The sequence below is a fragment of the Hyperolius riggenbachi genome, chromosome 2 (genome assembly GCF_040937935.1).
Source record: "Hyperolius riggenbachi isolate aHypRig1 chromosome 2, aHypRig1.pri, whole genome shotgun sequence".
Taxonomy (NCBI): domain Eukaryota; kingdom Metazoa; phylum Chordata; class Amphibia; order Anura; family Hyperoliidae; genus Hyperolius; species Hyperolius riggenbachi.
In genome coordinates this window covers 208,273,433-208,299,105 of record NC_090647.1, presented here as the reverse complement: position 1 = coordinate 208,299,105, position 25,673 = coordinate 208,273,433, and positions in this window count along the sequence as shown.

Below are 25,673 nucleotides of genomic sequence, written 5' to 3'. Positions count from 1 at the left end.
CATGCAATGCATTACGCTCTACTCACTAATTCTGCTTAAAGCCAATGGGTACCGATCAAAAAAAAGGAAAAGTCAGATACTCACCTAAGGAGAGGGAAGGCTCGGTCCTAATGAGCCTTCCCTCTCCTCTCCCGGTGCCCTCGGTGCTGCGCTGGCTCCCCCGTTCGCCTCCGCCGCCGCAGGGACTTCGGAGGTCTTCGGGAGCACTCAGGCTTCCGAAGACGGGCCGCTCCATACTACGTACGCGCGAGCGCTTCATAGAGGGCGCTCGCGCATGCGTAGTATGGAGCGGCCGCGTCATCGGGAGCCCGAGTGCTCCCGAAAGCTCCCGAAGGCATGCGGAAGTGGCAGTATTTGACCGAACTGGTCGAATACTGCCACGGGGGATCCTGCGCGGGACCGGGCACCGGGAGAGGAGAGGGAAGGCTCACTAGGACCGAGCCTTCCCTCTCCTTAGGTGAGTATCTGACTTTTCCTTTTTTTGAACGGTAAACATTCACTTTAAGGCAGTTTAATGCATACGTCTCATTGTTGTTTAACCATTCAAATTACCCTTCTAGCAGCTGAATCCAGAGAGGACATGAAGCAAGCACGCTGTAGTGCAGGTTGTCAAACATACTTGGCCCATAAAACACTTGTAATCGCAGTCAAGATAACTTGCTTTCAGTTCTGGGGTTTTATTGGGGCAAAATAGGCCCTTTCCTAACTAGCTCATTCTGCAGGATAGAGTTCCCAAGTTGCATCATAAATGTCAAACTGTGGAAGGCTAAAGTGAAGACTACATTAGTTCTGTCTGAATTTAGTAGAGTTGAACCACCCATTGCATTATTTTTATTTCTGTGCAGAAACTGCTAGTAAGTAACAAATCTTCTCCAGAGTTCTGGATCTGCTTCCCAACCACAGGGCCGGGCCGAGGCATAGGCTGGAGAGGCTCCAGCCTCAGGGCGCAGTGTAAGAGGGGGCGCAGAATTCATTCAGCTGTCATTCCTAATTGTGTTTGAAGCAGAAAGAAACAAGAAAAGGGGATACATGGAAGTGACTGCAAGCCAGATAACTAGATATTAAGGTGTTGGGGAGGTTGTGGGCCCTGTGGCGCCTCTTAGTCTAATAGCAATCAGTGTGTGATGGCTGGGGTGGCAGGGATGGAGGGGCGCACTTTGGTGTCTCAGCCTTGGGTGCTGGAGGACCTTGTCCCGGCTCTGCCCAACCATGAACCTATAAAATCAGCAGAGGATGTTACACTCCCTCTAGTGGATTGTAAAATACATTTAAAAACTATACAAGTAGAACACATCAACACAGTATGACACTTCTATTCTCTAGTCTGCCGTTGAGATAATGCAGGAGGATCACAGGGCCTTGAGTTATGGCATTTTGTTATGCTTTGTCGTTACAAAAGCCGTACAATTATATTTAAATATGCAGATACACTAACAGTCTGCACTAATAATACTGCACTGAAAGCTGAGGAATAAGGTCTGCTAAAGAGGTTTGCACATGCCAACCCTACATGTAAACATGAGTGAGCACAATGTTAAGGAGAACTCATGGAGAAGCATGTGATCAGTTTGATCAGCTGATAGATTTGGAAGGTTCTGATTTGCTGTGATGACTTCCTGGTTTAACACATGATCATGACCAGCAAATCAGAACCTTCCAAATCTATCAGCTAAGCAAAGGTTCTGATTTCTTGGTCATGATCATGTGTTAAACCAGGAAGTCATCACAGCAAATCAGAACCTTACAAACCTATCAGCTGTTCAAACCGATCACATGCTTCTCAAAGAGTTCCCCTAAGCATTGCCATCCCTATTCACATACTGGACTGGAGCTAGGGATTGAAACCTGCAATGGTGATATTTAACAATTAGCTGTTCCCAGAGGTGGTAGTAGTGTTGTGGTAGTAGTTACTGTGCAGATATCCAGTAATAGTGATCCACACTGTTTTGTAAATGCAGATATCCTTTACATTTAATTGTAGTGCAGCAAGGTGGCGTAGTGTGCAGTGTTTCTCAACATTTCATGGGTATCTACCCCTTTTGAAAGCCTGAGCTGACCTTTCTGGTACGGTAAAGATTGTACCAAATACCATTTGATACAGAAATATTTAATATTAGTACATTGTAATTGTTTCTAAACAGTTTTCCAAAAATTTACTTTGCTTCAATAAGCTAAAATACTAGTATGATGTTGTTTATATAAGATTTATTACTTTCTGAAACTCTAAATTTGTTAAGCTTGATTTAATAATAGAATATATCCAGCCCAAATACCCCCTGGACTGATCAGAAGTACCTCCTGGGGTATGCAAACCACACATTGATAACCTAGGGGATAGTGGACAGTATTCTCCCGTTGCAGCTCTAGAGTCCCCAGTTCATGCAGATACTGTCCTGGCCCAGATTTGAAGTTTGTAGTATGCTTGCCCTGTGTTTGTGTGAATTTCACCTAGGCACCCTGGTTTCCTTCCACATCCCAAAAATATAGAGATAAGTTAATTTGTTCCCCAAAAACATTGTCCATATAGTCTAATGTCCCTATTAAACTCTAACTATGATGGTAGGAATTAGATTATGAGCTCTTCTAAAGCTGCGTACACACGCCATACCAAATGCAACGATGGGGCCGCCGGACCCTCCCGCTGGGCGGTCTTTTAGACGACAGTAGTGCGTGTGTACGTGCTGTCGGCAGACTGATAAGGCTGTTTCTGAACGATCCGCTCGTTGCATCCCGTCGTTGCATCTGGTATGGCGTGTGTACAAGGCTTAAGGGACAGTTAGTGACTTGGCGCTATATACAAAAATTGATTTAAAAATATTATTTGTTTTTTATTTATACCACTACAATTAAAGTGTTTATTAATAGTGGTGTTTTGTGTCATTATACAGTAGTAGAAAAGGCATTAAAATGCTCATGTAAATGAAAATAACCAGCTTTGTGCCTCTCACTGAGAATTAAGATTCCTGACACTGGGTGCCAGATGTCTGCTGAATAAGGTCAAAAGTTAAGACAAAGAGAAGGTATTAAATCTAGACTAGTCAATCCATCAATTGATTTGGGTATCTCTGTCACTTAGAGCAGATGGCTTTCTTCTCAATAACTTAATAGGATGGATATCTTCACATGCTTAATGAGGATGTCATGACCCTCCTAAAACTGTGTGATGTGAGTGTGTGTGTGTTTATATACACACATATGCACACACACGCACACGTCTATACAGTATCTAGTTGTATGTCATACATATAGGAAGCCTGTGTTTAACTAGCTACACTGTCATACTATGAACTATTTATTAACACCCCTAAGCTAATGAAAACACTATAAAGCTCCATACTTGCCACCCGACGGGTCCAGCGATGTCCCCTTGATGACGGTTGTCCAGCAACGCCTCTTCCTGCCAGCGGGACATATGCGTGACGTCATGTGATGTTACACATGTCAGGCATGAGCAAGAATTCAAGCAATTGTGGTACTTTGCGCGGGGGTCTTCGTGGATCTTAAAGATTTGATCCGCTGTGACAGTCATTATTGCCATGCGACGCTAAGTCTATTTATAAAGATGTGGTTATCTGCCAACTGAAAGTCGCTCCTTTGTTCTCCAGTTTGAAAATATGGCGATCTTGAAGGATGATCTGATTATTAAATGTTTCAATGTTTTTTATTCTCAAGGTGTAACAGATAGCGCTCAGCTGTGTTCTTAATCCACCACCTTACACCCCGTGAGGGAATAGACTCACCCCGCAGGTTTGACCACTGTCAGATTGGTCAAAACACGCCCAGCAATGTGCGCTCCAGCACTGTAGGGTTGCAAACTCCTAGTAGTTAGGTGGGGTCCTAGATGGTGTGTCCAGATACCATACGTTCCTCAATGCATCTAGACCCCACACCCACAGATCCCCCCCAGACCCCCCCCCCCCCGTGTACTGTATACATCTATTCTCCCCTGTAATCAGCCACTGATCACCTGTCAATCACCTATCAATCACCCCCTGTCACCACCTGTCTCTGCCACCCATCAGATCAGACCCTAACCTGCCCCTTGCGGGCACCTGATTACCCAGCCTTACCCTTAGATCGCCCGCAGACCCGTCCTCAGATCACCTCCCAAGTGCATTTTTTACATCTGTTCTCCCCTCTAAACACCCACTGATCACCCATCAATCACCCATCAATCACCCCCTGTCACCACCTGTCACTGCTACCTATTAAATTAGCCCCCTAATCTGCCCCTTGTGGGCACCCAATCACCCGCCCACACCCTCAGATTGCCCACAGACCCCCCCTGATCACCTTGCCAGTGCATTGCTTGCATATATTCTCCCCTGTAATTACCTACTGATAACCTATCAATCACCCCGTCACCACCTGTCACTGCAGGCTCCTAATCACCCCCCTCTGCCCTTAGATTCCCCTCTGATCACTCCCCCCTGCCCTTCGATCACCCCCCCTGCCATTGTGTACCTCTAATCTCCTGTCTGCAACGTTTGATTGTGCTTTGATTGACTCCAATTGTCTCAATTGCCCTGTGATTGACTTCGATTGTCCCGTGATTGGTTTTCGATTGTCCTGTGATTGGCTTAGATTGCCCCATGATTGACTTTGATTGTCCCGCGATTGTTTTTTGATTTTCCCGTGATTGGTTTTCGATTGTCCTGTGATTGATTTTCAATTGTCCCATGATTGACTTCGATTGCCCCGTGATTGGCTTTGATTGCCCCGTGATTGGCTTTGATTGCCCCGTGATTGGCTTTGATTGCCCCGTGATTGGCTTTGATTGCCCCGTGATTGGCTTTGATTGCGCTGATTGGCTGTGATTGCCGTCTGAATGCCACTAATCACTCTTATTGGCTCTAATTGTGTTGTAATTGCCTTGATTGCTCTCTGATTGGCTTTGATTGTCTGTGATTGTTTCTGATAGCCCCCATTGCTGTCTGATTGCCCCCTGATCGTCCACCCTCCCCCCCCCCCCCCCCCCGTCACTATCCTAGTGATCTAAAAACAGTGATTAGTGACACTAAAAAAGTGACAGTTTTCACTAGTGTTAACAGTTAGGCCAGTTAGCTAGGCCCCTGTGTTAGTGACTGTGGTGTGGTGGGCTGAGCGATAACTGACACTAATTAGTCGCTAGTGTCTAATGTGATGTCATCACTGTCGCTAATCAGCATTGGTATTATATAGCATCTGTAAGTGATCATTACTGTTCGCAGTCAGATCTATATTAGGATCACTAGGATCCAGTAAAAACGCAGTATTTACCCAATCAGGCCTGAACGTTCGCCTGCACTTGCATTCAGCCCGCCCCACCGCAGTGACAGAATTTTTTTTCTGATCACTGCAAAGAACACTGTACAATAACTGTGGCACTGTAAAGATGAGTTTTGATTTTTTTTTTATCAAAACTCAGTGACCACAGCTTTCTACTCCACTAGTACTCCCTTTTGCTAGGTAGGTGCTCTTTTTCCTGGGTAGTCTCAGAGGAATACCCCCTACATTTAGCAGTCCACCATGGCAAGAAAGGGGTATTCCGATGATGAGGTGTACAGGTACATGGCCCAGTTGGATGAGGACGATTGGGACGTCTCATCCGACGAATCTTCTGGGTCAGAGTTCGTACCTGTAGACAGCAGTGGCTCACTGACCGACAGCGATGATAAGGTTGAGGTCCCGACTAGAGCCAGGCGTACCACACCCCATGTCACTGGACCATAGGTGGCGCAGGTTCTGCCTCAAGGGCAGCAGAGTGGTGCTAGCGCTGGTCTGAGGTTTGATGGTGAGGCATACACCTGCAGCACAGCATCTCCTGGACCTAGCACAAGTACTTCCGTAGACCCTGGTGAAGTGGTGAGCACCAGAATGGAAGTTGAAACTTGTTCGGTGGCACGTGCATTAAGACCCGAGTCGCAGCCACCAAGAAAATGGGCCCGTACTACCCATAGTTTTCCAGAGGTGCTGGCAAATCCCAATTGGCAATCCCCTAGTTCCGCCGCACCCGTACTGCCCCCTTTCACCGCCCAGTCTGGAGTCCAGGTGGAGACATATAATCTAGGATCGGCTCTAGACTTTTTTCATCTGTTCTTCACCGAGGATCTCTACTGCTTGTATTGTGTGGCATAACAATTGGTCTCAGTCACAATTATCACCGACAAACCGGATAGCTACTATGCCCCGCCTTTCCGGTGGAAACCACTCCAAGTTTCCGAACTTAAAACTTTTTTGGGCCTTCTCCTTAACATGGGTCTAGTCAAACTGAATGTATTGCGGTCTTATTGGTCTACGCACCCAATACATCACATGCCCATGTTCTTTGCTGCCATGTCCAGGACACGATTTGAGAACATCCTGCGCTTCCTGCACTTTCATGACAACACAATCTGTCATGAAAGTGACCACCCTGCTTATGACCGGCTCCACAAAATTCGGCCCCTCATAGACCGCCTGTCATTTGCAGATGCTTATACCCCTGAACAGAACATCTGCGTAGACGAGTCCCTCGTACATTTTACCGGGCGCCTTGACATCAAACAGTACATCCCAATCAAGCGCGCCCGGTATGGGGTGAAACTGTATAACTCTGTGAAAGGGCCACAGGCTATATATCTTGTTTTAGGGTCTATGAGGGAAAAGACTAAAAATTGGAGCCGGTCGGACACCCTGACTACCTGGGGAGCAGTGGCAAGATTGTGTGGGACTTGGTACCCCTTCTGAAACAAAGGTGACACCATCTTTATGTGGACATCTTTTACACAAGCGTGGCCCTCTATCAGCATTTAAAGATAGAAGGAATCCGCTGCTGTGGCACCACACGGCCTAGTCGCCAGGGCTTCCCCCAATGGCTCGTTAGTACCCGGCTTGCACGGGGGAGAGGGCTGCCTTGTGTACTGATGACCTGCTCGCGGTGAAATGGAAGGACAAGAGGGACGTTTACCTTCTGTCCACCATTCACACAGACATGACAGTGCAAATTCAACGGGCAACTGAGGTCACTGAAAAAACCCTCGCCGTCCATGACTATAATGCTAACATGGGAGGGGTGGACTTCAATGACCAGATGTTAGGGCCCTATTTAGTTTCCCGCAAAACCAGACACTGGTATAAAAAAAAGTGTCTGTTTATCTAATTCAATTGGCTATTTACAACATCTTTGTTCTCTACAGTAAGGCTGGGAAAACTGGATCTTTACTTAAATTCCAGGAAGAGATCGTTACGGAACTCCTGTATCCAGGAGGTGCCGTGGCCCAATCCCAAAACGTAGTTAGCCGGCTACATGAAAGGCACTAAGCCTTTCTCATTCCGAGTACCCCAAATCAACGCACCCCAAGAAAACATTGTCGTGTCTGCAGCAGGGCTGGAATAAGGCGTGACACCACTGTTTACTGTCCCACCTGTCCTGACCAGCCTGGCCTATGCCTAGGGGAGTGTTTCCAGAGGTATCATGAACAGATACACTTTTAGAGAGTAGGGAACTCCAGACATAGCACAGAGACCCTTGTGTGCCTACTGCTATTTCATACTGGCGCGATGCGTTAGGGAAAATTGCCTAGGGAAAGTCACACTTTGCGGTCCCCCCCTACGCCGGAAGGGCTTGACTTAACGCTAGTGCATGCCTACGTTACTGCGTGACTTCTGCGGCAATTTGGGTCGGCCCAGAATTCATGTTAGTCTACGGCGATGCTGTTAATTACTAGGCCGAATGCGATTACTAAGTTGAATGCTATTCTTGCGGTATTCCCTGAAGGTCTGGTTTGGGCGATGCGGTGTGCGCGACCCACCGGATACGCCAATATGCAGTGTGAACCCAGACATCAGGTTTCCAGAGACCCTAATACACAGTGCTGTCAGAAACCTCTCCTTTCACTTAGGACAAAGTGCATAATGTACTTCACCACATCTCTGTGCGATGTGCACTTTGCACACTGTCCCATGTGGAGGAGAGGTTTGTCCTTGGAAAGGTAAGAAAAAAAGAAAAAAAACAGGTAAGCAAAAAAGTTAATGTTTGGTTTAAAAATGTTCAATAAAGTTTATAAAAGTTGATGTTAATGTTAATGAAGTTATTGCTTTGCTGCTTGCTTGTTTTTTTTTTTTTTGTTCAAACCATTACCCTTCCAGGTGGACCGACCGACCGCCCAAACCAGCTGCAGCACTGATGGTGCATCCTGACAGAAGCATTGCGCAACTGTCAGGTTACACAAGGTTGGTGCGGCAGCCCTGCAGGACGAGATTTCTCCTCCGCAGTAAAAAAGATACATTTGCCGAGGTATATGAGCTGAGGGGCGGTGTTGGAGTTCATATGCTTTGGCAAGCACATTGTATCAAAAAAGAACTCTGGCAATGATTTATTCATCCACATCGATCGATGTGAATGGATAAATCGGGTTTGCCAGGGCATACGAGCTGAGTGGGTTTGGACGTTTTTGGCTGGCAGCTCCTATGTCCTGGCAGATGCCTTCCCCTCTTTTTTTTCACATTTTTTTGGCAGATATTTTTTCATCCACATTGATTGATTGGGCTGAAAGGAAAAATGAACGGCAAACAATCAGAAGGCATTACCCGTATGCCCAATAAAAGGAGTATAGCAGAAACTCCTAATACTGCCCATACATGTAATGATTGAGGAGACCCTAAAATGCCAGGACAGACCCCATGAATCACGCCATTTTGAAAAGAAAACAACCCAAAGTATTCCGTAAGGTGCATGGTGAGTTCATAGAAGATTTTTTTTTTTGTCACAAGTTAGCAGAAATTGTTGTTTGTTTGTTTTTTTCACAAAGTGTCATTTTCAGCTAACTTATGACAAAAAATAAAATTTTCTACGAACTCACCATGCCCTTCATGGAATACCTTGGGGTGTCTTCTTTCCAAAATGGGGTCAATTGTGGGGTTTGTTAACTGTCCTGGCATGTGGGGGGGGGGGGTGCTAAATTGTGAGCACCCCTGTAAAGCCTAAAGGTACTCATTGTACTTGGGCCCCTTTGAGCAACTAGGCTGCCAAAAAAGTGTCACACATGTGGTATTGCCGTACTCAGGAGAAGTAGTATAATGTGTTTTGGGGTGTATTTTTACACATACCCATGCTGGGTGGGAGAAATATCTCTGATTTTTTTACACACAATTGTCCATTTACAGAGATACAGTATTTCTCCCACCCAGCATGGGTATGTGTAAAAATACACCCCAAAACACATTATACTACTTCTCCTGAGTACGGCGATACCACGTGTGTGACACTTTTTTGCAGCCTAGGTGCGCTAAGGGGCCCAATGTGTTTTGGGGTGTATTTTTACACATACCCATGCTGGGTGGGAGAAATATCTCTGAATTTTTTTTACACACAATTGTCCATTTACAGAGATATTTCTTCCACCCAGCATGGGTATGTGTAAAAATACACCCAAAAACACATTATACTATTTCTCCTGAGTACGGCGATACCACATGTGTGACACTTTTTTGCAGCCTAGGTGCGCTAAGGGGCCCAAAGTCCTATGAGAACCTTTACGCTTTACAGGGTTGCTTACAATTTAATACCCCCCAAAATGCCAGGACAGTAAACACACCCCACAAATGACCCCATTTTGGAAAGTAGACACCCCAAAGTACGCAGAGAGAGGCACGGTGAGTCAGTGGCAGATTTCATTTTTTTTTTGTCACAAGTTAGCAGAAATGGAAACTTTTTTAAACATTTTTTTTTGTCACAAAGTGTCATTTTCCGCTAACTTGTGACAAAAAATAAAATCTTCTATGAACTCACCATGCCTCTTAGTGAATACTTTGGGATGTCTTCTTTCCAAAATGGGGTCATTTGGGGGGGATTTGTACTATCCTGGAATTTTAGCACCTCATGAAACCTGACAGGTGGTCAGAAAAGTCAGAGATGCTTCAAACTGGGGAAATTCACTTTTTGCACCATAGTTTGGGTAAAAGTTATTGGATTTTTTTTTTTGTAAACACTATAAGTGTCTATTTATTGATCAAAGGCATGTAGCACAATAAATTTAGACAACACTTTATATAGAAATTTTACATTATTTAAAAAATGTCAGCACAGAAAGTAAAAAAAAAAAATCATTTTTGTGACAAAATTCATGTCTTTTTTGAAGAATATAATAAAAGCTAAAAATCACAGCAGCAAACAAATAGCACCAAAAGAAAGCTGTATTAGTGACAAGAAAAGGAGTTAAAATTAATTTAGGTGGTAGGTTGTATGACCGAGCAATAAACCGTTAAACCTGCAGTGGTCTGAATGGGAAAAAAGTGTCTGGTCCTTAAGGGGTTTTAAGGCTGCAGTCCTTAAGTGGTTAAATGAAATTGTAGCTGTGTTGATACCTTTATTTATACAGAGACAAACACAGCCAATCCATAGGATGCCCATTAGCTAGATGCCAGATGGGTATATCCAGGGCCAGATTTTCCATAAGGCACTGTAGGCAAGTGCCTACAGGTGCCTAATGATAGAAAGTTGCTCCCCTCCCTCAGTGCCTCCCTCCCTCCTTTGCTATACAGAATACCAAGCAGAGAGTTAATAAGAGGTTACTCACCCAGCTCTCTGCATTCCACTGATGAGTGGAAGCACTTCTAGCTACCTAATACTTGAGTTGCCCTTATGTATTAGATAGCTAGAGGTGCCCCCAAGTTAAGGGGCCCATACACTTGTCGATTTCAGCCATCGATCGATCGATTCTATCAAATTCCCCATTCGATCGATTTGATCTATCTGGCAGGATGGAAGATCTATGTCGATCTACTGCTGGCAGCAGATCGATGGCCCATAGAGTTGCATTGGATCTAATGGTCCAATAATGCATTTAGATCGATTTACAATAGATTTCATTCTGGCATCTATTAGAAATATGTTCCTAGTGTGTGGCTCACATCAGATAGATTCCTGTCAGATTGGACTTGACAGGCATCTGCCAGAAATCTATCTGATGGTTGAATCTGCTGCAAATCTATACATGTATGGCCACCTTTACTTAATATTGAAGATACTTCTTGTTACCTAATACTAAGGGTCGGCTGTGGCCACCTACGTCGGGAAGGGGGAGTAGGGGGGAGTTGAAAGCTCGACCAGCCATCACACTTGCACTGCGGTTTGGTGGTGGGTTGTGGGTTTGTGGAAGACGAAGTTTAGCGTGCTAGAACATCTGTACCTATAGGCTTCTGTGATGTAAATCCAGGCCTGGGTATAGCAGATTTTGCTTATTACTAGTGGGCAAGAGGAAGGTGAGCTGTCTGTATTTTAAAGCGAAGTTCTGATTTCTTAGATTAAGAAAATATCTAAAATTAGCTAGACATTCAAATAAAGTTGTGTTCAAAATTATTCAACCCCCACTGAAATTTTGATCATTTCAAAATTATTCAACCTCCACTGAAATTTTGATCATTTCAAAATTATTCAACCCCCACTGAAATTTTGATCATTTCAGTTTCAGTGGGGGTTGAATAATTTTGAACACAACTGTAGCTGTTTATACCTGATTGCAAACAGAAATGTAAGGATCATTAAATTACAAAATTACTTGACTAGCAATTTCTGAATGAATATTGAATTTCACTTTAAATGAGAGGATAGGTTTTGGTGTAGACCACAAAGGCAGAGAACTGTGAAAAAGAAATCTCCTGAAAGGCCTTCCGTCTGGTAGCCGTGATTAATAATGCTGTAAGTATTTTTGCCAAACATGTTTGGGAAAACAAAGGGGTAAAAGAGCACTAACCACGTTGGTGAACTTGTTATGTGTAACTACGGTAGCTACTGCAGAAAGCATGCCTCCTCTACATCTGTGTCCTAGTAGCAGGCCATGCAAGACTGGTCCGCCCCAAAGTTCACATTATCAAGCTGCCACGTTGCACTGTGCTGGTGAGGATAGGAAATTATGTGGATAAGGGGCATGATAAGCAGCAAGAAATGCATTGCTATGGCAATGCAACAATGCTGCTAATCAATGGTAAATAAAAAGAGTAAGCAGGGGATAAAGGCATCACAGTGCAATGATCTTGCTAGGCTGTAGTGTGGCTATTGGGAAGTGTTTACAATGAAGAAGAAATTGAACATTTATTGACTATACGCTGATAGCACAGGCATCCCAGGTAACATAGGGGTATATTCTCTAAACTGCAGTAATTAGAATAATGGGGTTGATTCACTAACAGAAATAGCGTGAGTAACCTCCTGTTACTCGAGCTATTTCAACACCGTGCTTTAAATGTAAGTGGCTGCATGCTTTGCATGCTACTAGCCGCATAGTGTGCGTATTTACCCTCAGCCACAAGAATGCACGCTATGCTGTGGGTAGTGCAGCATAGCAAGCACTAGTAACTTACGCCTCTCCCTGCAAATAACAAGTGCTCCACTTGTTGACATTCGACCCTGAGCCCCTTCAGGTCCAATCACTTTAAAGGACGTGATCCCCGCACTTTGATTGGCCCAACAGCCTGCCTGACACTAGTACTATTGGTGCGTTACTAGTATTATCTCCCAAAAAGTTAGACCGTAGGATTGTTAATGGTGTCATTCGACAACAAACGATCATACTATCAATCATTCTGTCGATCCGAATATAGTAACCATTCTTTTAGTCTGATTGGATTGCTTATCATTTTCTCCTCTGTTGATGGGCTCGAACGAGCATTCCCGATAGATCTCAACAGTTGGATTGGATGTTCGATCGTCCAGGAAATTAGAACTGTTCATCCACATGTCTATATAAGTGGCCATGAATGATCCAAAGGTATATATCAGAAGGCTTGTCACTGAAAAAACAAAAAAAGTTGAAAAGTTGCTCCCGCTCCTAGATTTATTCACTTGTCCAGTAACCATTCCCCGGAAGTCATGGAATGCTCAGTAACCACTTTGCTGGCATCTTGTTCAAGGCCAGCCATATAGTGTATATTCTTTGATTTCAAATTTCTTGCTGCTGTGCAGATTGAAAACAATGTACCCTGAATGATGTTGTTATAGATGCATGAGCTGCAAATTTTGTAACATTCAAAACAAAAGAAGGTATAATTCTTCCAGGGATCAGCCTGTACAATAATATTGCACAGAATTTTTGAATTACAATGTGCCACAATGGATAGAATTTGAATATTGTTGTTTCAAGATATCATTGAGCTCGAAGGATCTCAATGTTTGTGAGTGCATACAGCCCTTTGGCTGTATGCACTCACATGACTGAAGGTTTCACTGAATAGGATTTGCATAGCCAAAGTTTTACCAGGGTGGTATGTACTGGACTTTTGATCCTGGGATCCATCGTAATATCCTGGGTAACTTGATAATGAAACTTTGAACTTCATTACTAACTGGATCAGTTACTAATAATGACATCAGAGTAGATCCAGAGTAGAGCACATATGAACGGCAAAATAGACAATCTTCTCATCTAGAGACATGAATAGGAACTACAATAAAGGAGAAGTGATTTTTTTTCATAGTCTTGCTAAATACAGAGATTGCCACTTTGAGAGAACATAATGATAAAGAGGAAGACAATTGAGGAAGGAAATTTACAGGCATTTGTTTCACAATCATAAAGATTAAATTGATAATATTTTAATGGTCCAATATGGTAATTAACAGGAGCTAGATGTCCTTATATTTTCATAAATCTACCACATGTACACCTAGACATTGGCCTCAATTCACTAAGCTTATCTCCTGTCTTTAATAACGTTTCTAGAGTGGTCACCATGGTGATAAGGCATGTAGTATTCAGGAAACATTTTACCTCAGGCAAACCTAAAGTTAACTCTTCTGTCTTTAAGTTAACTCTTCAATCCTTAAAGAGACTCCGTAACAAAAATTGCATCCCGTTTTTTATCATCCTACAAGTTCCAAAAGCTATTCTGATGTGTTCTGGCTTACTGCAGCACTTTGTACTATCACAGTCTCTGTAATAAATCAACTTATCTCTCTCTTGTCAGACTTGTCAGCCTGTGTCTGGAAGGCTGCCAAGTTCTTCAGTGTTGTGGTTCTGCTATGAACTCCCCCTTTCAGGCCCCTCTCGTGCAGAGTGCCTGTGTGTTATTTAGATTAGTGCAGCTTCTCTCTTCTCTCTTATCTTTTACAAGCTGGATAAATCGTCCTCTGAGCTGGCTGGGCTTTCACATACTGAAGAATTACAGACAAGGGCAAAGCTGTTTGCAGGAAGAAAAGAGCAGCCTGAAACTTCAGTGCATGAGAACTGCAGGGGGAAAGAAACACACAAATGATCTCTTGAGATTCAAAAGGAAGGGTGTATACAGCCTGCTTGTGTATGGATGTATTTTCTATGTGTGGACATGCTGTACATCAACCTACTTCCTATTTTGGTGGCCATTTTGTTTGTTTATAAAAAAACTTTTTAAAACTGTTTTTAACCACTTTTAATGCGGCGGGGAGCGACGAAATTGTGACAGAGGGTAATAGGAGATGTCCCCTAACGCACTGGTATGTTTACTTTTGTGCGATTTTAACAATACAGATTCTCTTTAAAATAACGCCACAGTTAAAGACAGGCTGTTTAATAACTGCGTGTGAAAATAACTACAGAGGAAGTAAATGAACTACAGAAGAGGTAAATTAACTACAGGGGAGGTAAATTAACTACCGAGGAGGTAACGAAGGAATGAAGAGATAAGATAACTCTCTTACTGTGTGGAGGTAAGTTTTCTCTTGCCTTATTATCTCCAGCAGGATCTTTGTGCAAGGATGAGCTATAGATGACAATGGCCTCAATTCACTGAGTCTTCAATGCATCCTTTGAACAGGTTGTTAAAGTCCAGAAAGGCAGAGCTTCCCATTGCCATTGCTCAATATGCGTCAAAATGGTAGAAGTTGTTACATAATGAATTCTAAAGAAACCATTGTGAACTCTGATGGTATACATCAAAGGTCAGCGCAGGTTTAGAAAGTCATTGTATGTAGGGAATGGTAAATTCTTCACCACAATATATCAAATGCTCAGAGGTAGGTATCCGCCAAACATCAAAACTAGAAAAGGCTTACCAGCTCCCAACAACCCACATTATAAGGTTGTGAAATGGCTCATGTCACAGATAACGTCCAGGGAACATCAGACGTCGTGAAGATCCAGTGGACATCCGTGTGGAGGTAAAGTTTCTGGAATTTATATAGGAAAACAAAAACGGCAATATCTAAGCGTAACCCGTTTATTTAGATAAAATTTCTTTAAAAGGCAGTAGACATAAAAACGATAACTCACATACGAGGCCCATAAACAGGGAACCCCAGAAGATTAGCGCGCATGTAATGGTCAATCGAAGATCAATAGACAATGGTGCCGCCTGTTACCTTCCCTTAGTATAGGTTACTGTCTTGTTGGGAATCCTAATGTTAGGAGAAGCAATGTTCAGTGTAAAACGTAGTACATCCTTGCCAATATCCTGAAACGCATTAGTTTTATGATGAGAATCACCCGTATCCTTAACTTAGGAAGTCATCTTTTTGGACATAAGGTTGGTATAGGCTGGCTGTTGGGTACTGGCTGGTGGTTATGCCACTGCTGCTGTTTCTTTGCAGCTCATTGCAGCTCTGCTACCTACAACGGACAGAGTAATTCCTGTCCCCATCATGAAAGCCTTTGCCGGGGTGTTGCAAATCCTAAAGATCAGTGGCACGCGCCCCGGATTTATTCTGGGGTGCCCTGAATGTCTTCCAGGCATGCTCAGCTATGGTGCCTCAATGGCAGGCATGCTGGAAGCTGTGGTGCATCAAACAGGGGTATGCTGAGTGCTGTGGTGCCTCTATGTGGGCATACTGGGTGCTGTGGTGCCAGCAGAAAGCCAGACCAACCAGCACAGAAGCCAGGTAACTCTGCCTAGTTATGTTTAAGTGACACTGTCTGTTTATGTGATATGCTGCATTTTTTTTTTGTGTTAATGGAGAAATGTTAATCCAACATTTTGCTGGGCAGGCCTATATAGTCCGCTGTTAAGTTCATGTAAATTTGGCTCCATCCATGACCACACCTACATTCTGGTGTGTTGCCACACTCATTTTCCAGCTGGAGTGCCCAAAAGTGCCCCAGATCTCTTAGGATCCTAGCAACGCCCCTAGACATTGCACAAGCACCTTACAAACACATCCTCATACGAAACAAAACAAATAGGCCATGCTCTGACATAGGCAATAATGTGAATTAGCTTCTGATTGCTGCTTTAGCTGAAATATGGGCGAAATACGGAGCCCAAATTACTTTAAAGACAGTGTAATTCGTCTGCCAGCAATAGCCGAATTACAACTTTCCCTTGTGTCCATGGGGGCCTGGAGGGGGAAAAGTAATTAACGCCACTGGGACTTTGGGCGCAGGATAAAGCCGATAAATGGCTCATCCTGCTGCTGCAAGATTTGCCAGCACCATTTTTACATGTATGCTCCTCATAGCGATGCATTTTTTCTTCTTTTTCACGTGGTGGGATGGCATTTTGGTCTTGTAGCTTGGATCCCAGAGGGTAGCTTTTGAAGGGTTGTCATCCAAAAATTAGACAAGGCTCGGGTCACAAGTAAAAAGCTATTGAAAGGATCTTCCAATCCTCCCCCCCCCCCCCAATAATAGGTTTAGCTAGCTCATCCGCTGTACTAGTTCATTATTAGGCTGCTGTGAAGCCTATACAAAGAAAATCCAAATCCAAAAACGTAATGATCATGTAATGTCACCATAGACCATAATACATCGTAATCATACAATGTTAAAGAATCAAAACAGGGACTTTTACGCTCAAAACAAGATTACAAACCAAAAACTATACAGAACTGAGCAGTTAGAATATTCATGCATACAACATTAGAACAGACAGGACAAACAAAACATAAACCCATCACCCCACACTAAAACAGTGACTACCACCAAACAAAAACACCCATCCTACCATTTATATAGGGAGAGTAATAAGTACAAAGACCAAAAATATCAAAATCAACACAAGACAAACAAAAACACCCATAAGTTAGCTGGAGGGATAACGCCTCCAGTTATGTCTGTGGCCAATCGTCAAAAAAGAGAGTATGAAAAATAATCAAAAACTGAAAAAGATTAAAGAGATACAGAAAAGCTCACCCAGGAAAGACAGAGATGGGCTAAGGAGGACTGATTTTCTGCCACGCAAGAGCCCAAGCACCTCTGCCCAGCCTACGCCTCTCCAAGTACTGAATCCTAGATACCTCACTCAGAGGTATCTAGGATTGTAATTGTAATTATAGTAGGATTGTAGGAAAGTAGGATAAAACTCACAAGCAATGATGATGAATTGTAAAGAATATTAATGGCTATTCTGTGCAGACAAGTAACACTGCTTCTTGATGCCTGGTCTAATGCTTTGCAATTGTAAATGCCATAAGTACCATAGCACAAAGTAGTAACAATGAGCAATGCAGTAGAATAAGTAAGATAGCACAAAACAGAAACAATGAGCAATGCAAGTAATTTAACGCTACTGTATACTATGCAGACAAGCAGCACTGCTGCTCAATGCCTTGTCTAATATGCTGTAACTGAAAATGTACTGTAGTAGAATAAGACCTACAGCACAAAGCAATGATGATTAATGGAAAAGGGCTATATACAAATCTTGCTAAATGTATTTCTTCCCTTCATTGGATGCTTGCTGTGATCTGTACATTGTGTTTGTGTTGATTTTACAACACAAACAACATTTCTGCATGTGCTTTAACTTCAAAAGCACTAAGAACCTGACATTTTAGTCAATGAAGGAGATAGCAAGCTTGGCTCTGATTCTTCAATCCCTTGGAATCAATTGCTTTAGGAAGCTTATTCGCTCCAGTAACTAACAATTGGTGAGACTATCTTCTGTGCCCTTGGAGTCTGTGAGACTGGATGTTATGAGAGTGATCCAATTGACTGCAGTGGATGCATTACCTTAGTTCAAAAAACTGAGTTTATCACAATGGCAGACACAATCTGTTATATTTCTGAAACCTATGGATTTTGCTTCAGCCTCCATATTAAATTCTAGGCTAATTGCGTGGACTTTATCTGTGGATTTCTTTGACTGTTTTGAATTCTCTATCTGTGGAAACTGTAAATATGCTGTAGTTCTTCTGCTTATGCTGTGCTGTTGTTTATTGAAACTATTTCTAACTGGAAGTGCCAAAAAATACAAAAGACTTAAAGAAGGAGGTTCACAGAATGGGTATAAAAAAACTAGAAAATGTAAGTAGCACTTATGACAACGCGTTTCACAGTTTAAACTGCGTTATCAGGTCAGTAAATGTGCCAATTTGTGAAATGACAGAGGGCCTGGGCACTCAAGCTCTCTGCCATTTGTCAAATTGGCACATTTATTGACCTGATGTACTTCTGAAGACGGGCACATCCGTACTGCACATGCGTGTGCCCTGACTCGTGGGTGCACAGTACGGACCTATTTGTCTTCGGAAGTACTCGGAGATTCAAAGCCTTCATAAGGACTCCCTAAGGTGTATTTGACCACTTGGTTGAATAACTTCAACTGGAGGAGAGCAGTGGACTAAGAGCACAGAGAGATACTCACCTATGTAGTGGGAAGGCTCTAGATCAAAATCAGAATCATTTTTCAGATTCAGAATCATTTTTATTTGCCAAGTACAACAGGAGTCATACTCAGAATTATTTGTGGTACACATGGCATAGGCAAACTACATAAGACAGGCAAAACAGATGCGACATGACAGACATTTACAGGTGTGCTGTGGTACATATAACAATTACATTTCCAGGACGTCATTGTGGCCTACAAAACACAGAAGTTAAAGACAGTTCAGATTCTGACCAAGGTAGCGGCTGGGAGATTATGCTCGGCTAATCGGAGTCCCACACTAGTTTAGATGAAGAACTGCTTGTGGGAAGAAGGAGTTTCTGAACCTGGTAGTTTTGGATGGGATAGTCCTATAGTGGCGACCCGACGAGAGAAGCTCGAAGTACCTGCTACCAGGGTGGGAGGGGTCGCGAGAGATCCTAGTGGTCCTCTACTTCATCCTAGCAGAGTGAATGAGATCAAGAGGTGGCAGTAGAGATCCGATGATCTTCTCTGCGTAATTTATGACCCTCTGCAGTTTATACCTGTCGCTGGCAGTCGCACCAGCATACCAGACAATGACTGAGGAGCAGAGGATTGATTCAATGGTTGCGGTGTAGAAGCTGGTCAGCAGCTCCCGCGGCATGCCAAATTATTTAAGTTGGCGCAGGAAGAACAGTCTCTGCTGCGATTTTTTCTGAATTTTGGTGGTGTTCTGCCCCCATTTCAGGTCATTTGTGAGGGTCGTACCAAGGAACCGAACCGATGGTACTCTAGAGGCCTCGGATTCGCCTATGAGGACTGGTGGGAGAGGAGGGGGGAGGGGGGCCTCCTGAAGTCTACAATCAGTTCAACTGTCTTTGCAGCGTTAAAGGGATACTGTAGGGGGGTCGGGGGAAAATGAGCTGAACTTACCCGGAGCTTCTAATGGTCCCCCGCAGACATCCTGTGTTGGCGCAGCCACTCACCGATGCTCCGGCCCCGCCTCCGGTTCACTTCTGGAATTTCTGACTTTAAAGTCAGAAAACCACTGCGCCTGCACGCCCGTGTCCTCGCTCCCGCTGATGTCACCAGGAGTGTACTGCGCAGACACAGACCATACTGGGCCTGCGCTGTGTGCTCTTGATGACATCAGCGGGATCGAGGACACGGCAACGCAGGCGCAGTGGTTTTCAGACTTTAAAGTCTGAAATTCCAGAAGTGAACCGGAGGCGGGGCCGGAGCATCGATGAGTGGCTGCGCCAACACAGGATGTCTGCGGGGGACCGTTAGAAGCCCCGGGAAAGTTCAATTCATTTTCCCCTGACCCCCTACAGTATCCCTTTAAGTACTAGGTTGTTATCCTTGCACCAGTTGCAGATTCTCTCCACTTCGCTGCGGTACTCTTGCTCTCCATTTCTGCCGATTAGACCTATGATAGTGGTGTCGTCTGCAAATTTGATGACCTTCACAGAGCCCGCAGTTGAGGTGCAGTTGTTGGTGTATAAGGAGAACAGGAGTGGGGACAGTACGCATCCTTGCGGGGCTCCAGTGTTGGTGGTTCTCACGCTGGAGGAGCAGCTGCCCAGCTTGACCTGTTGCGTTCTTTCCGACAGGAAGTCCTTGACCCACCCGCTGAGAGTGGGTTCGACTCCGAGCTGCGCCAGATTGACAAGCAGGATGTCAGGGCTGATGGTGTTGAATGCTGAGCTAAAATCCAAGAACAGGATCCTTGTGTAGGAGCCGGGACTGTCCAGGTGCTCTGTGATGTATGCCAGGCTAACATTTATAGTGTCCTCAACAGACCAGTTTGCTCTATATGCAAATTGATGTGGGTCAAGGAGGGCGTTTGTGGAGCTCTTAAGGTTGGCAAGGACCAGTCTCTCAAGGATCTTGATGATGTGTGAGGTTAGGGCCACGGGTCTGAAGTTGTTGAGATCCGTGCTGCCTGATTTTTTGGGAACCGGTATAATTGTGGACCTCTTGATGCAGGAGGGGACTTTTCCTTCTGATAGTGACCTCCTGAATAAGGAGGTGAGCACAGGGGATAGCTGGTCCGCACAGGTTCTTAGGCAGATCGATGACACGCTGTCCGGGCCTGAGGCCTTCCTGGGGTTCAGCTTGCAGAGGTGCCGAAGGACTTCTGCATCCTGTACTAGAACTGGAGCCATGGCGTCAAGTCCTTCCAAGGAGGAAGGCTTCTTTTCCTTGGTTGCCGGGGCCTCGGACTGCTTGGATTGATGTTCGAATCTGCAGTAGAACTCGTTGAGCTCCTCGGCCAGTTGGAGGCTGGGGTCACGGGTGGTGGAGCAGGTTTGAAGTTCGTGGCTGCTCTAAGGCCTTTCCATACCTCCCGTGTGTTGTTGGACTGGAGGCAGAGTCCCAGCTTGTCAGAGTAGGCCCTCTTTGCGGCACGCAGTTCACGTTTCAGGGCATTCTATGCCTCTCTAAACTCCTCTGGGGAGCTGGACTTGTGGGCTTCCTCCTTGAGTTTTCGGAGCCGGCGCAGCTTGTCGTTGAACCAAGGCTTATTGTTGGGTAAGACCTTGAAGGTCTTAGATGGGATGCATGCTTCTTTGCAGAAGCTGATGTAAGAGGTGACATTCTCTGCCCATTCGTCTAGAGTGGGTGCCTCCAGGGTTGACCAGTCGGTAGAATCAAAGCAAGTTTGAAGCTCCAGTTTGGCCTTTGCAGTCCATTTCTTGACAGTTCTGGTGATGGGCTTAGCAGTCTTCAGGCCAGGGCTGGAGCTACCATAGAAAAAAATAGGCAATTGCCCCAGAGCCTGCAGGGCCCCCCAAGGTGTCCCTCCCCATCTTTGCAGAGTCCCTGGGGAGCAACAGTTGAGTCTGTTAAGTTGGGAGGTGATTGGGGGAGGGTCAGCAGCCAGGGCAGGGGCCCAGGAGGAAAATTTGGCTGCAACAAAGGGCCTCTAATGACGCTTTTTGGTCGGGGGATGTCTGTTGGGGGGCCCCCAGGCTAATTTTTCCCTAGGGCCTAATTTTTGCTTGAACCGGCCCTGCTCCAGGCGTCTCCTGTACTTGGGGATCAGATGGATTGTGTTGTGGTCGGAGTTCCCCAAGGCGGCTCCTTGAGTGGCCTTGTAAGCATTCATGTGGACCGTGTAGCAGTGGTCCAGGGTTTTGCAATTCCTGGTGGGGCAGGTGATATGTTGCTTATAGCGAGGCATCTCCTGTCGTAAGTTCACAGAGAGACTTCCCAATCCTCTAACATTCTTTGCTTTAAAGGCCTTGTGTGGGGCAATATACCTGTTGATCACAGTCATCCAATAAGACCATAAACATTGTTTCTGGAGTGGAGGTGGGGCGATACATTTCTTCCCACACCCAATTCTATATTCATGGTCCCAAATGATGACTGGTGGCTGTGGAAGCCCAGGGCAATGTGAGACAGCCCGCTGAATTTTCGGTTGAATATTGCAGATGTTTGTGTTCCTGTCTCCACGAATATCACCTATTCCATCTGGGAATACTTGAACCAAACAGCAACATTACACCTTGGTTAAAAATATGTGTTCAACAGTGTTCTGTTTTTGTGCTGTTATTTGTCTGCAATGTCTCTGAACAAATAATCCAGACATTTAACTGTACAAATGATGTTTTCTAGCAAGACACGTTCTGATCCAGCACTCAGCCAGCTACCCTGCCAACCAAGGTAATTATTCCCAGCTGACACTGGATGCATGCAACCTCATTTCACCTTCCTCTGTCTATTTGTTTACTTGACGCTCATTAATAGTAACATGGTTGTTGTGCTTTTTCCCCCCTCTCCTGCGCACTGTGCCCTCCAGTTCATTGTACACAGCAAATTTGTCTGCTGTCAGTCCAGATGACACAGCTTGCATTTAGCATTTTATAAACAATGGCTCTGGCAGCTGGTCGCAGTATATGTGCTTATGAAAAACAGTTATAAAAATAATAGATGATAAAAGTCACGTTGTGCAAGATAACTTGCTTACCATCTAACCAAGTCTACCATTTTATTGAATCATTTTGTTGTATAATCAATTTTATGTAGGCGATAAAATATTTGGTTTACTGAAAAGACTAGTTTTTACTAATTATACAGTAAAGTTTAATAAGACAGTAAAGAATGCATGAATGAGTAAACATTGCATAACACATAAACAGAATTCTAAAAGGAATAAGCGTGATTCAGCCATTTACTGTACTCTGCGGCTTTATTAAAGGAACCTTTTTAGTCCTGCAGTAAAAGCGGCTCTTGTTAAACGATTTAAGAGCACAAACCATTATGTGAGCATATTACTTCCCCTTTTGCTAAAGACCAGCTATCATGTGCCTTCTCTCCTGATACCTGTCTGGCTTGGTTTATTCCTGTTTGCAGAGGTTTAGGCTGCCCCAAGTCTAGCTAGGAGATCTATTAAGTCAACACTACATAAGGAAGGAAAGAGCTTGCATCTTGTGACCATACCAAGTTGCGTGTATTGGTGTGGCTATGCTATTACTGTCATGCAGTACAGCTGCAAGGAACTGGTTTATGTTAACTCGTGTCTAATATACATCAATGTAGAACATGTGACTTTAACTTGCTTGGCCTTGAAATATTCTGCTTCTGACAAAAACATTGGCCATGTAAAAATGTCTGATGATTTAAGAAATCAAAGGCATCATAGAGGAAAAATTAACAGTAACCTGCATGCAATTTTAATGATTATCTGCTGTAGTTAGTTACAGTGACTGTTCAGTCTAACCAATCACATTTTTAGGTGTGCTAGGATTTACAGTGGAGTTATCAATCCAGTAAGATATTGTTTGATCCAAGAGTGAAACATCAAAACCTGGGGAACTTTGCTCAATAAAAGAAACAACAGAAACAACAAAAACAGTTTATATACATAGCATTCTTTTTGATCAGGAGGATGAAGAAGTGCAGGGTCAAAGTTTCATATCCATACTGTCACTTTTTCAAGAGCCCCCATGCTTGTGTGGCAATGTTATCTATTATAGTGCACCTGAAGTGATTTTTCTGTTTTCTTTTATTTTGCTCTAAAGTTTTGCACAATAATGGCAGCCTCATCCGAAGCAGGTAATTTGGGCACCGGCTAGTATTATGGGTGTAGCAATTAGTAAATATTTAACAAAAATAATATATTATATCGGGGCAGCAGTGTATAATTTTGCTGCTGGACGCAAATAAAATTTAGTGGCAACAAACAGCAGTGGAAGGAGGCGCAGTTATCAGTTGATGGACACTTTTGCAGTGGAGATTGTGGTGCAGATTATGGCGGTTGTGGTTGTGGTGCTGGGGGCAGATTTGTGTTAGCAGTAGGTAGAGGATGGTTTAGTGTGAGAAGTGTTAGGTAAAGTGATAGTAGAATATCAATGAGCAAAATAAACCGTAACCAAGAATTTAACTTCATCCCAATCAGTAGCTGATACCCTCTTACCCATGAGAAATCTTTTCCTTTTCTCAAACAGATCATCAGGGTGCTCTGCATGGCTGATATTGTAGTGAAACCCCTCCTACAGCATGATGTTAGGACCATGGTTCTGACATCAAACTGTGGGAGTCTTGTTGCATTGTGGGAAATAACAGATGCTGGTTGCTTGACAGGTGGAAACAGCTCTTTCCACAGACAACACCTGCCAGCAGTAAAAATGTTGCTGTGTGATAAATGTCAGAATGCCCATTGTAAAATCTTTCCTCTCCCTAATATACAAACACTGCTTAATTTTTACAATAATTATTTATAAATGATTTAGTCACTTTTTTAACTACATTATTTTCACTGGAGTTCCTCTGTAATGCACCTACCAGAAGCTGCTCTATTGTGCATGCCCTCGTCACCCCCCCCCCCCCCCCTCCCCACACTGAACAGTGCATGCTGCTCAGCATGTCTGTATAGTGCTAATTTCTTTCCCCTAAAAATTAAGATGTATATTATACCATGCCCTGCTTTATATAGCTGCCTATGCATATAACAAAGATGTATGTGAATGTGAGGAGTCTGCGACGTGTTGCTGAATTGGGTTCTCAAAAAGAATAGTATTTGTAACTTATACCTTTTTCACAAGCTGTACAGCTTACTGAAGTCTCTCTGTAAAAACGCTGTTGGGTGACTCATCTATTTAAAGTAATACTACTGTATTTTCCGCCGTATAAGACGCTCCAGAATATAGGACACACCTAGGTTTAGAGGGAAAAAACCAGGGGGAAAAAATATACATACTAAACCTGGTGCATTCATGTTCCAGGAGCATCTTGTACATGTTCTCCCCCAAATGGTGTCCTCCTGTGTGCGCCATGTGTCCTCTACGTGTCCTTCTGTATCACCCCATGTGTCCTTCATGTGACCGCCTGTATGTCCCATGTGTTCTCATGTGTCCCCCATGTCTCCTCATGTGTCTTCCTATATCCCCAATGTGTCTTTCTGTGTCACCATGTCTCCTCCTGTGTCCTGCTGTATCACCTCACGTGTCCTTCATGTGTCCCCCATGTGTCCCCATGTGTCCTTATGTATCCTCTCCCTCCACCTTGTGTCTCCTGGCCCCCGCTTGTAGTAGCAGCTTATCTCATTCTGCAATTGCCGCAGGAGCATGGATGAGGTAAGTTGCCGCTACACACTGCAACATGTGGGGGGCCAGGAGACACATGCGGGAGGGAGAGTAGGCATGCAGGGGAAGCTGACACAAAGGCACGGAATTCTCAACATGCCGGTGGACCGGCGGTTTGGATCAGTGGACGTTCGTGAGTCGGGGATTCCCTGTCTTTGCAGTATATGACACAGGGACTTTTTCTCCCCATTTGTTGGGGAGAAAAAGTACATCGTATACGGCGGAAAATAGGGAATCCCCGATTCATTAACGTCTGCCGATACAAACTGCCAATCCACCGGCATGTTGAGAATTCCCTGCCTTTGTGCCAACTTCCCCTGCATGTCTCCTCTCCCTCCCCCATGTGTCTCCTGCCCCCCCCCCCCCCCCCCGTGTTGCAGTGTGTAGCGACAACTCATCTCATCCATGCTCCTATGGCAATTGCAGACCTTCCCGCTTAACCCACTAGCCTCCGCTACTTCCCCTTGTGTCTCCTGGGCCCCCATGTGTTGCTGTGTATAGCGGCAGCTTACCTTCCATGTGCCCACAATGAATGCAATCAATCAAATAAAGGTCTGCACATCTGATGCAATTTTATGCATAATA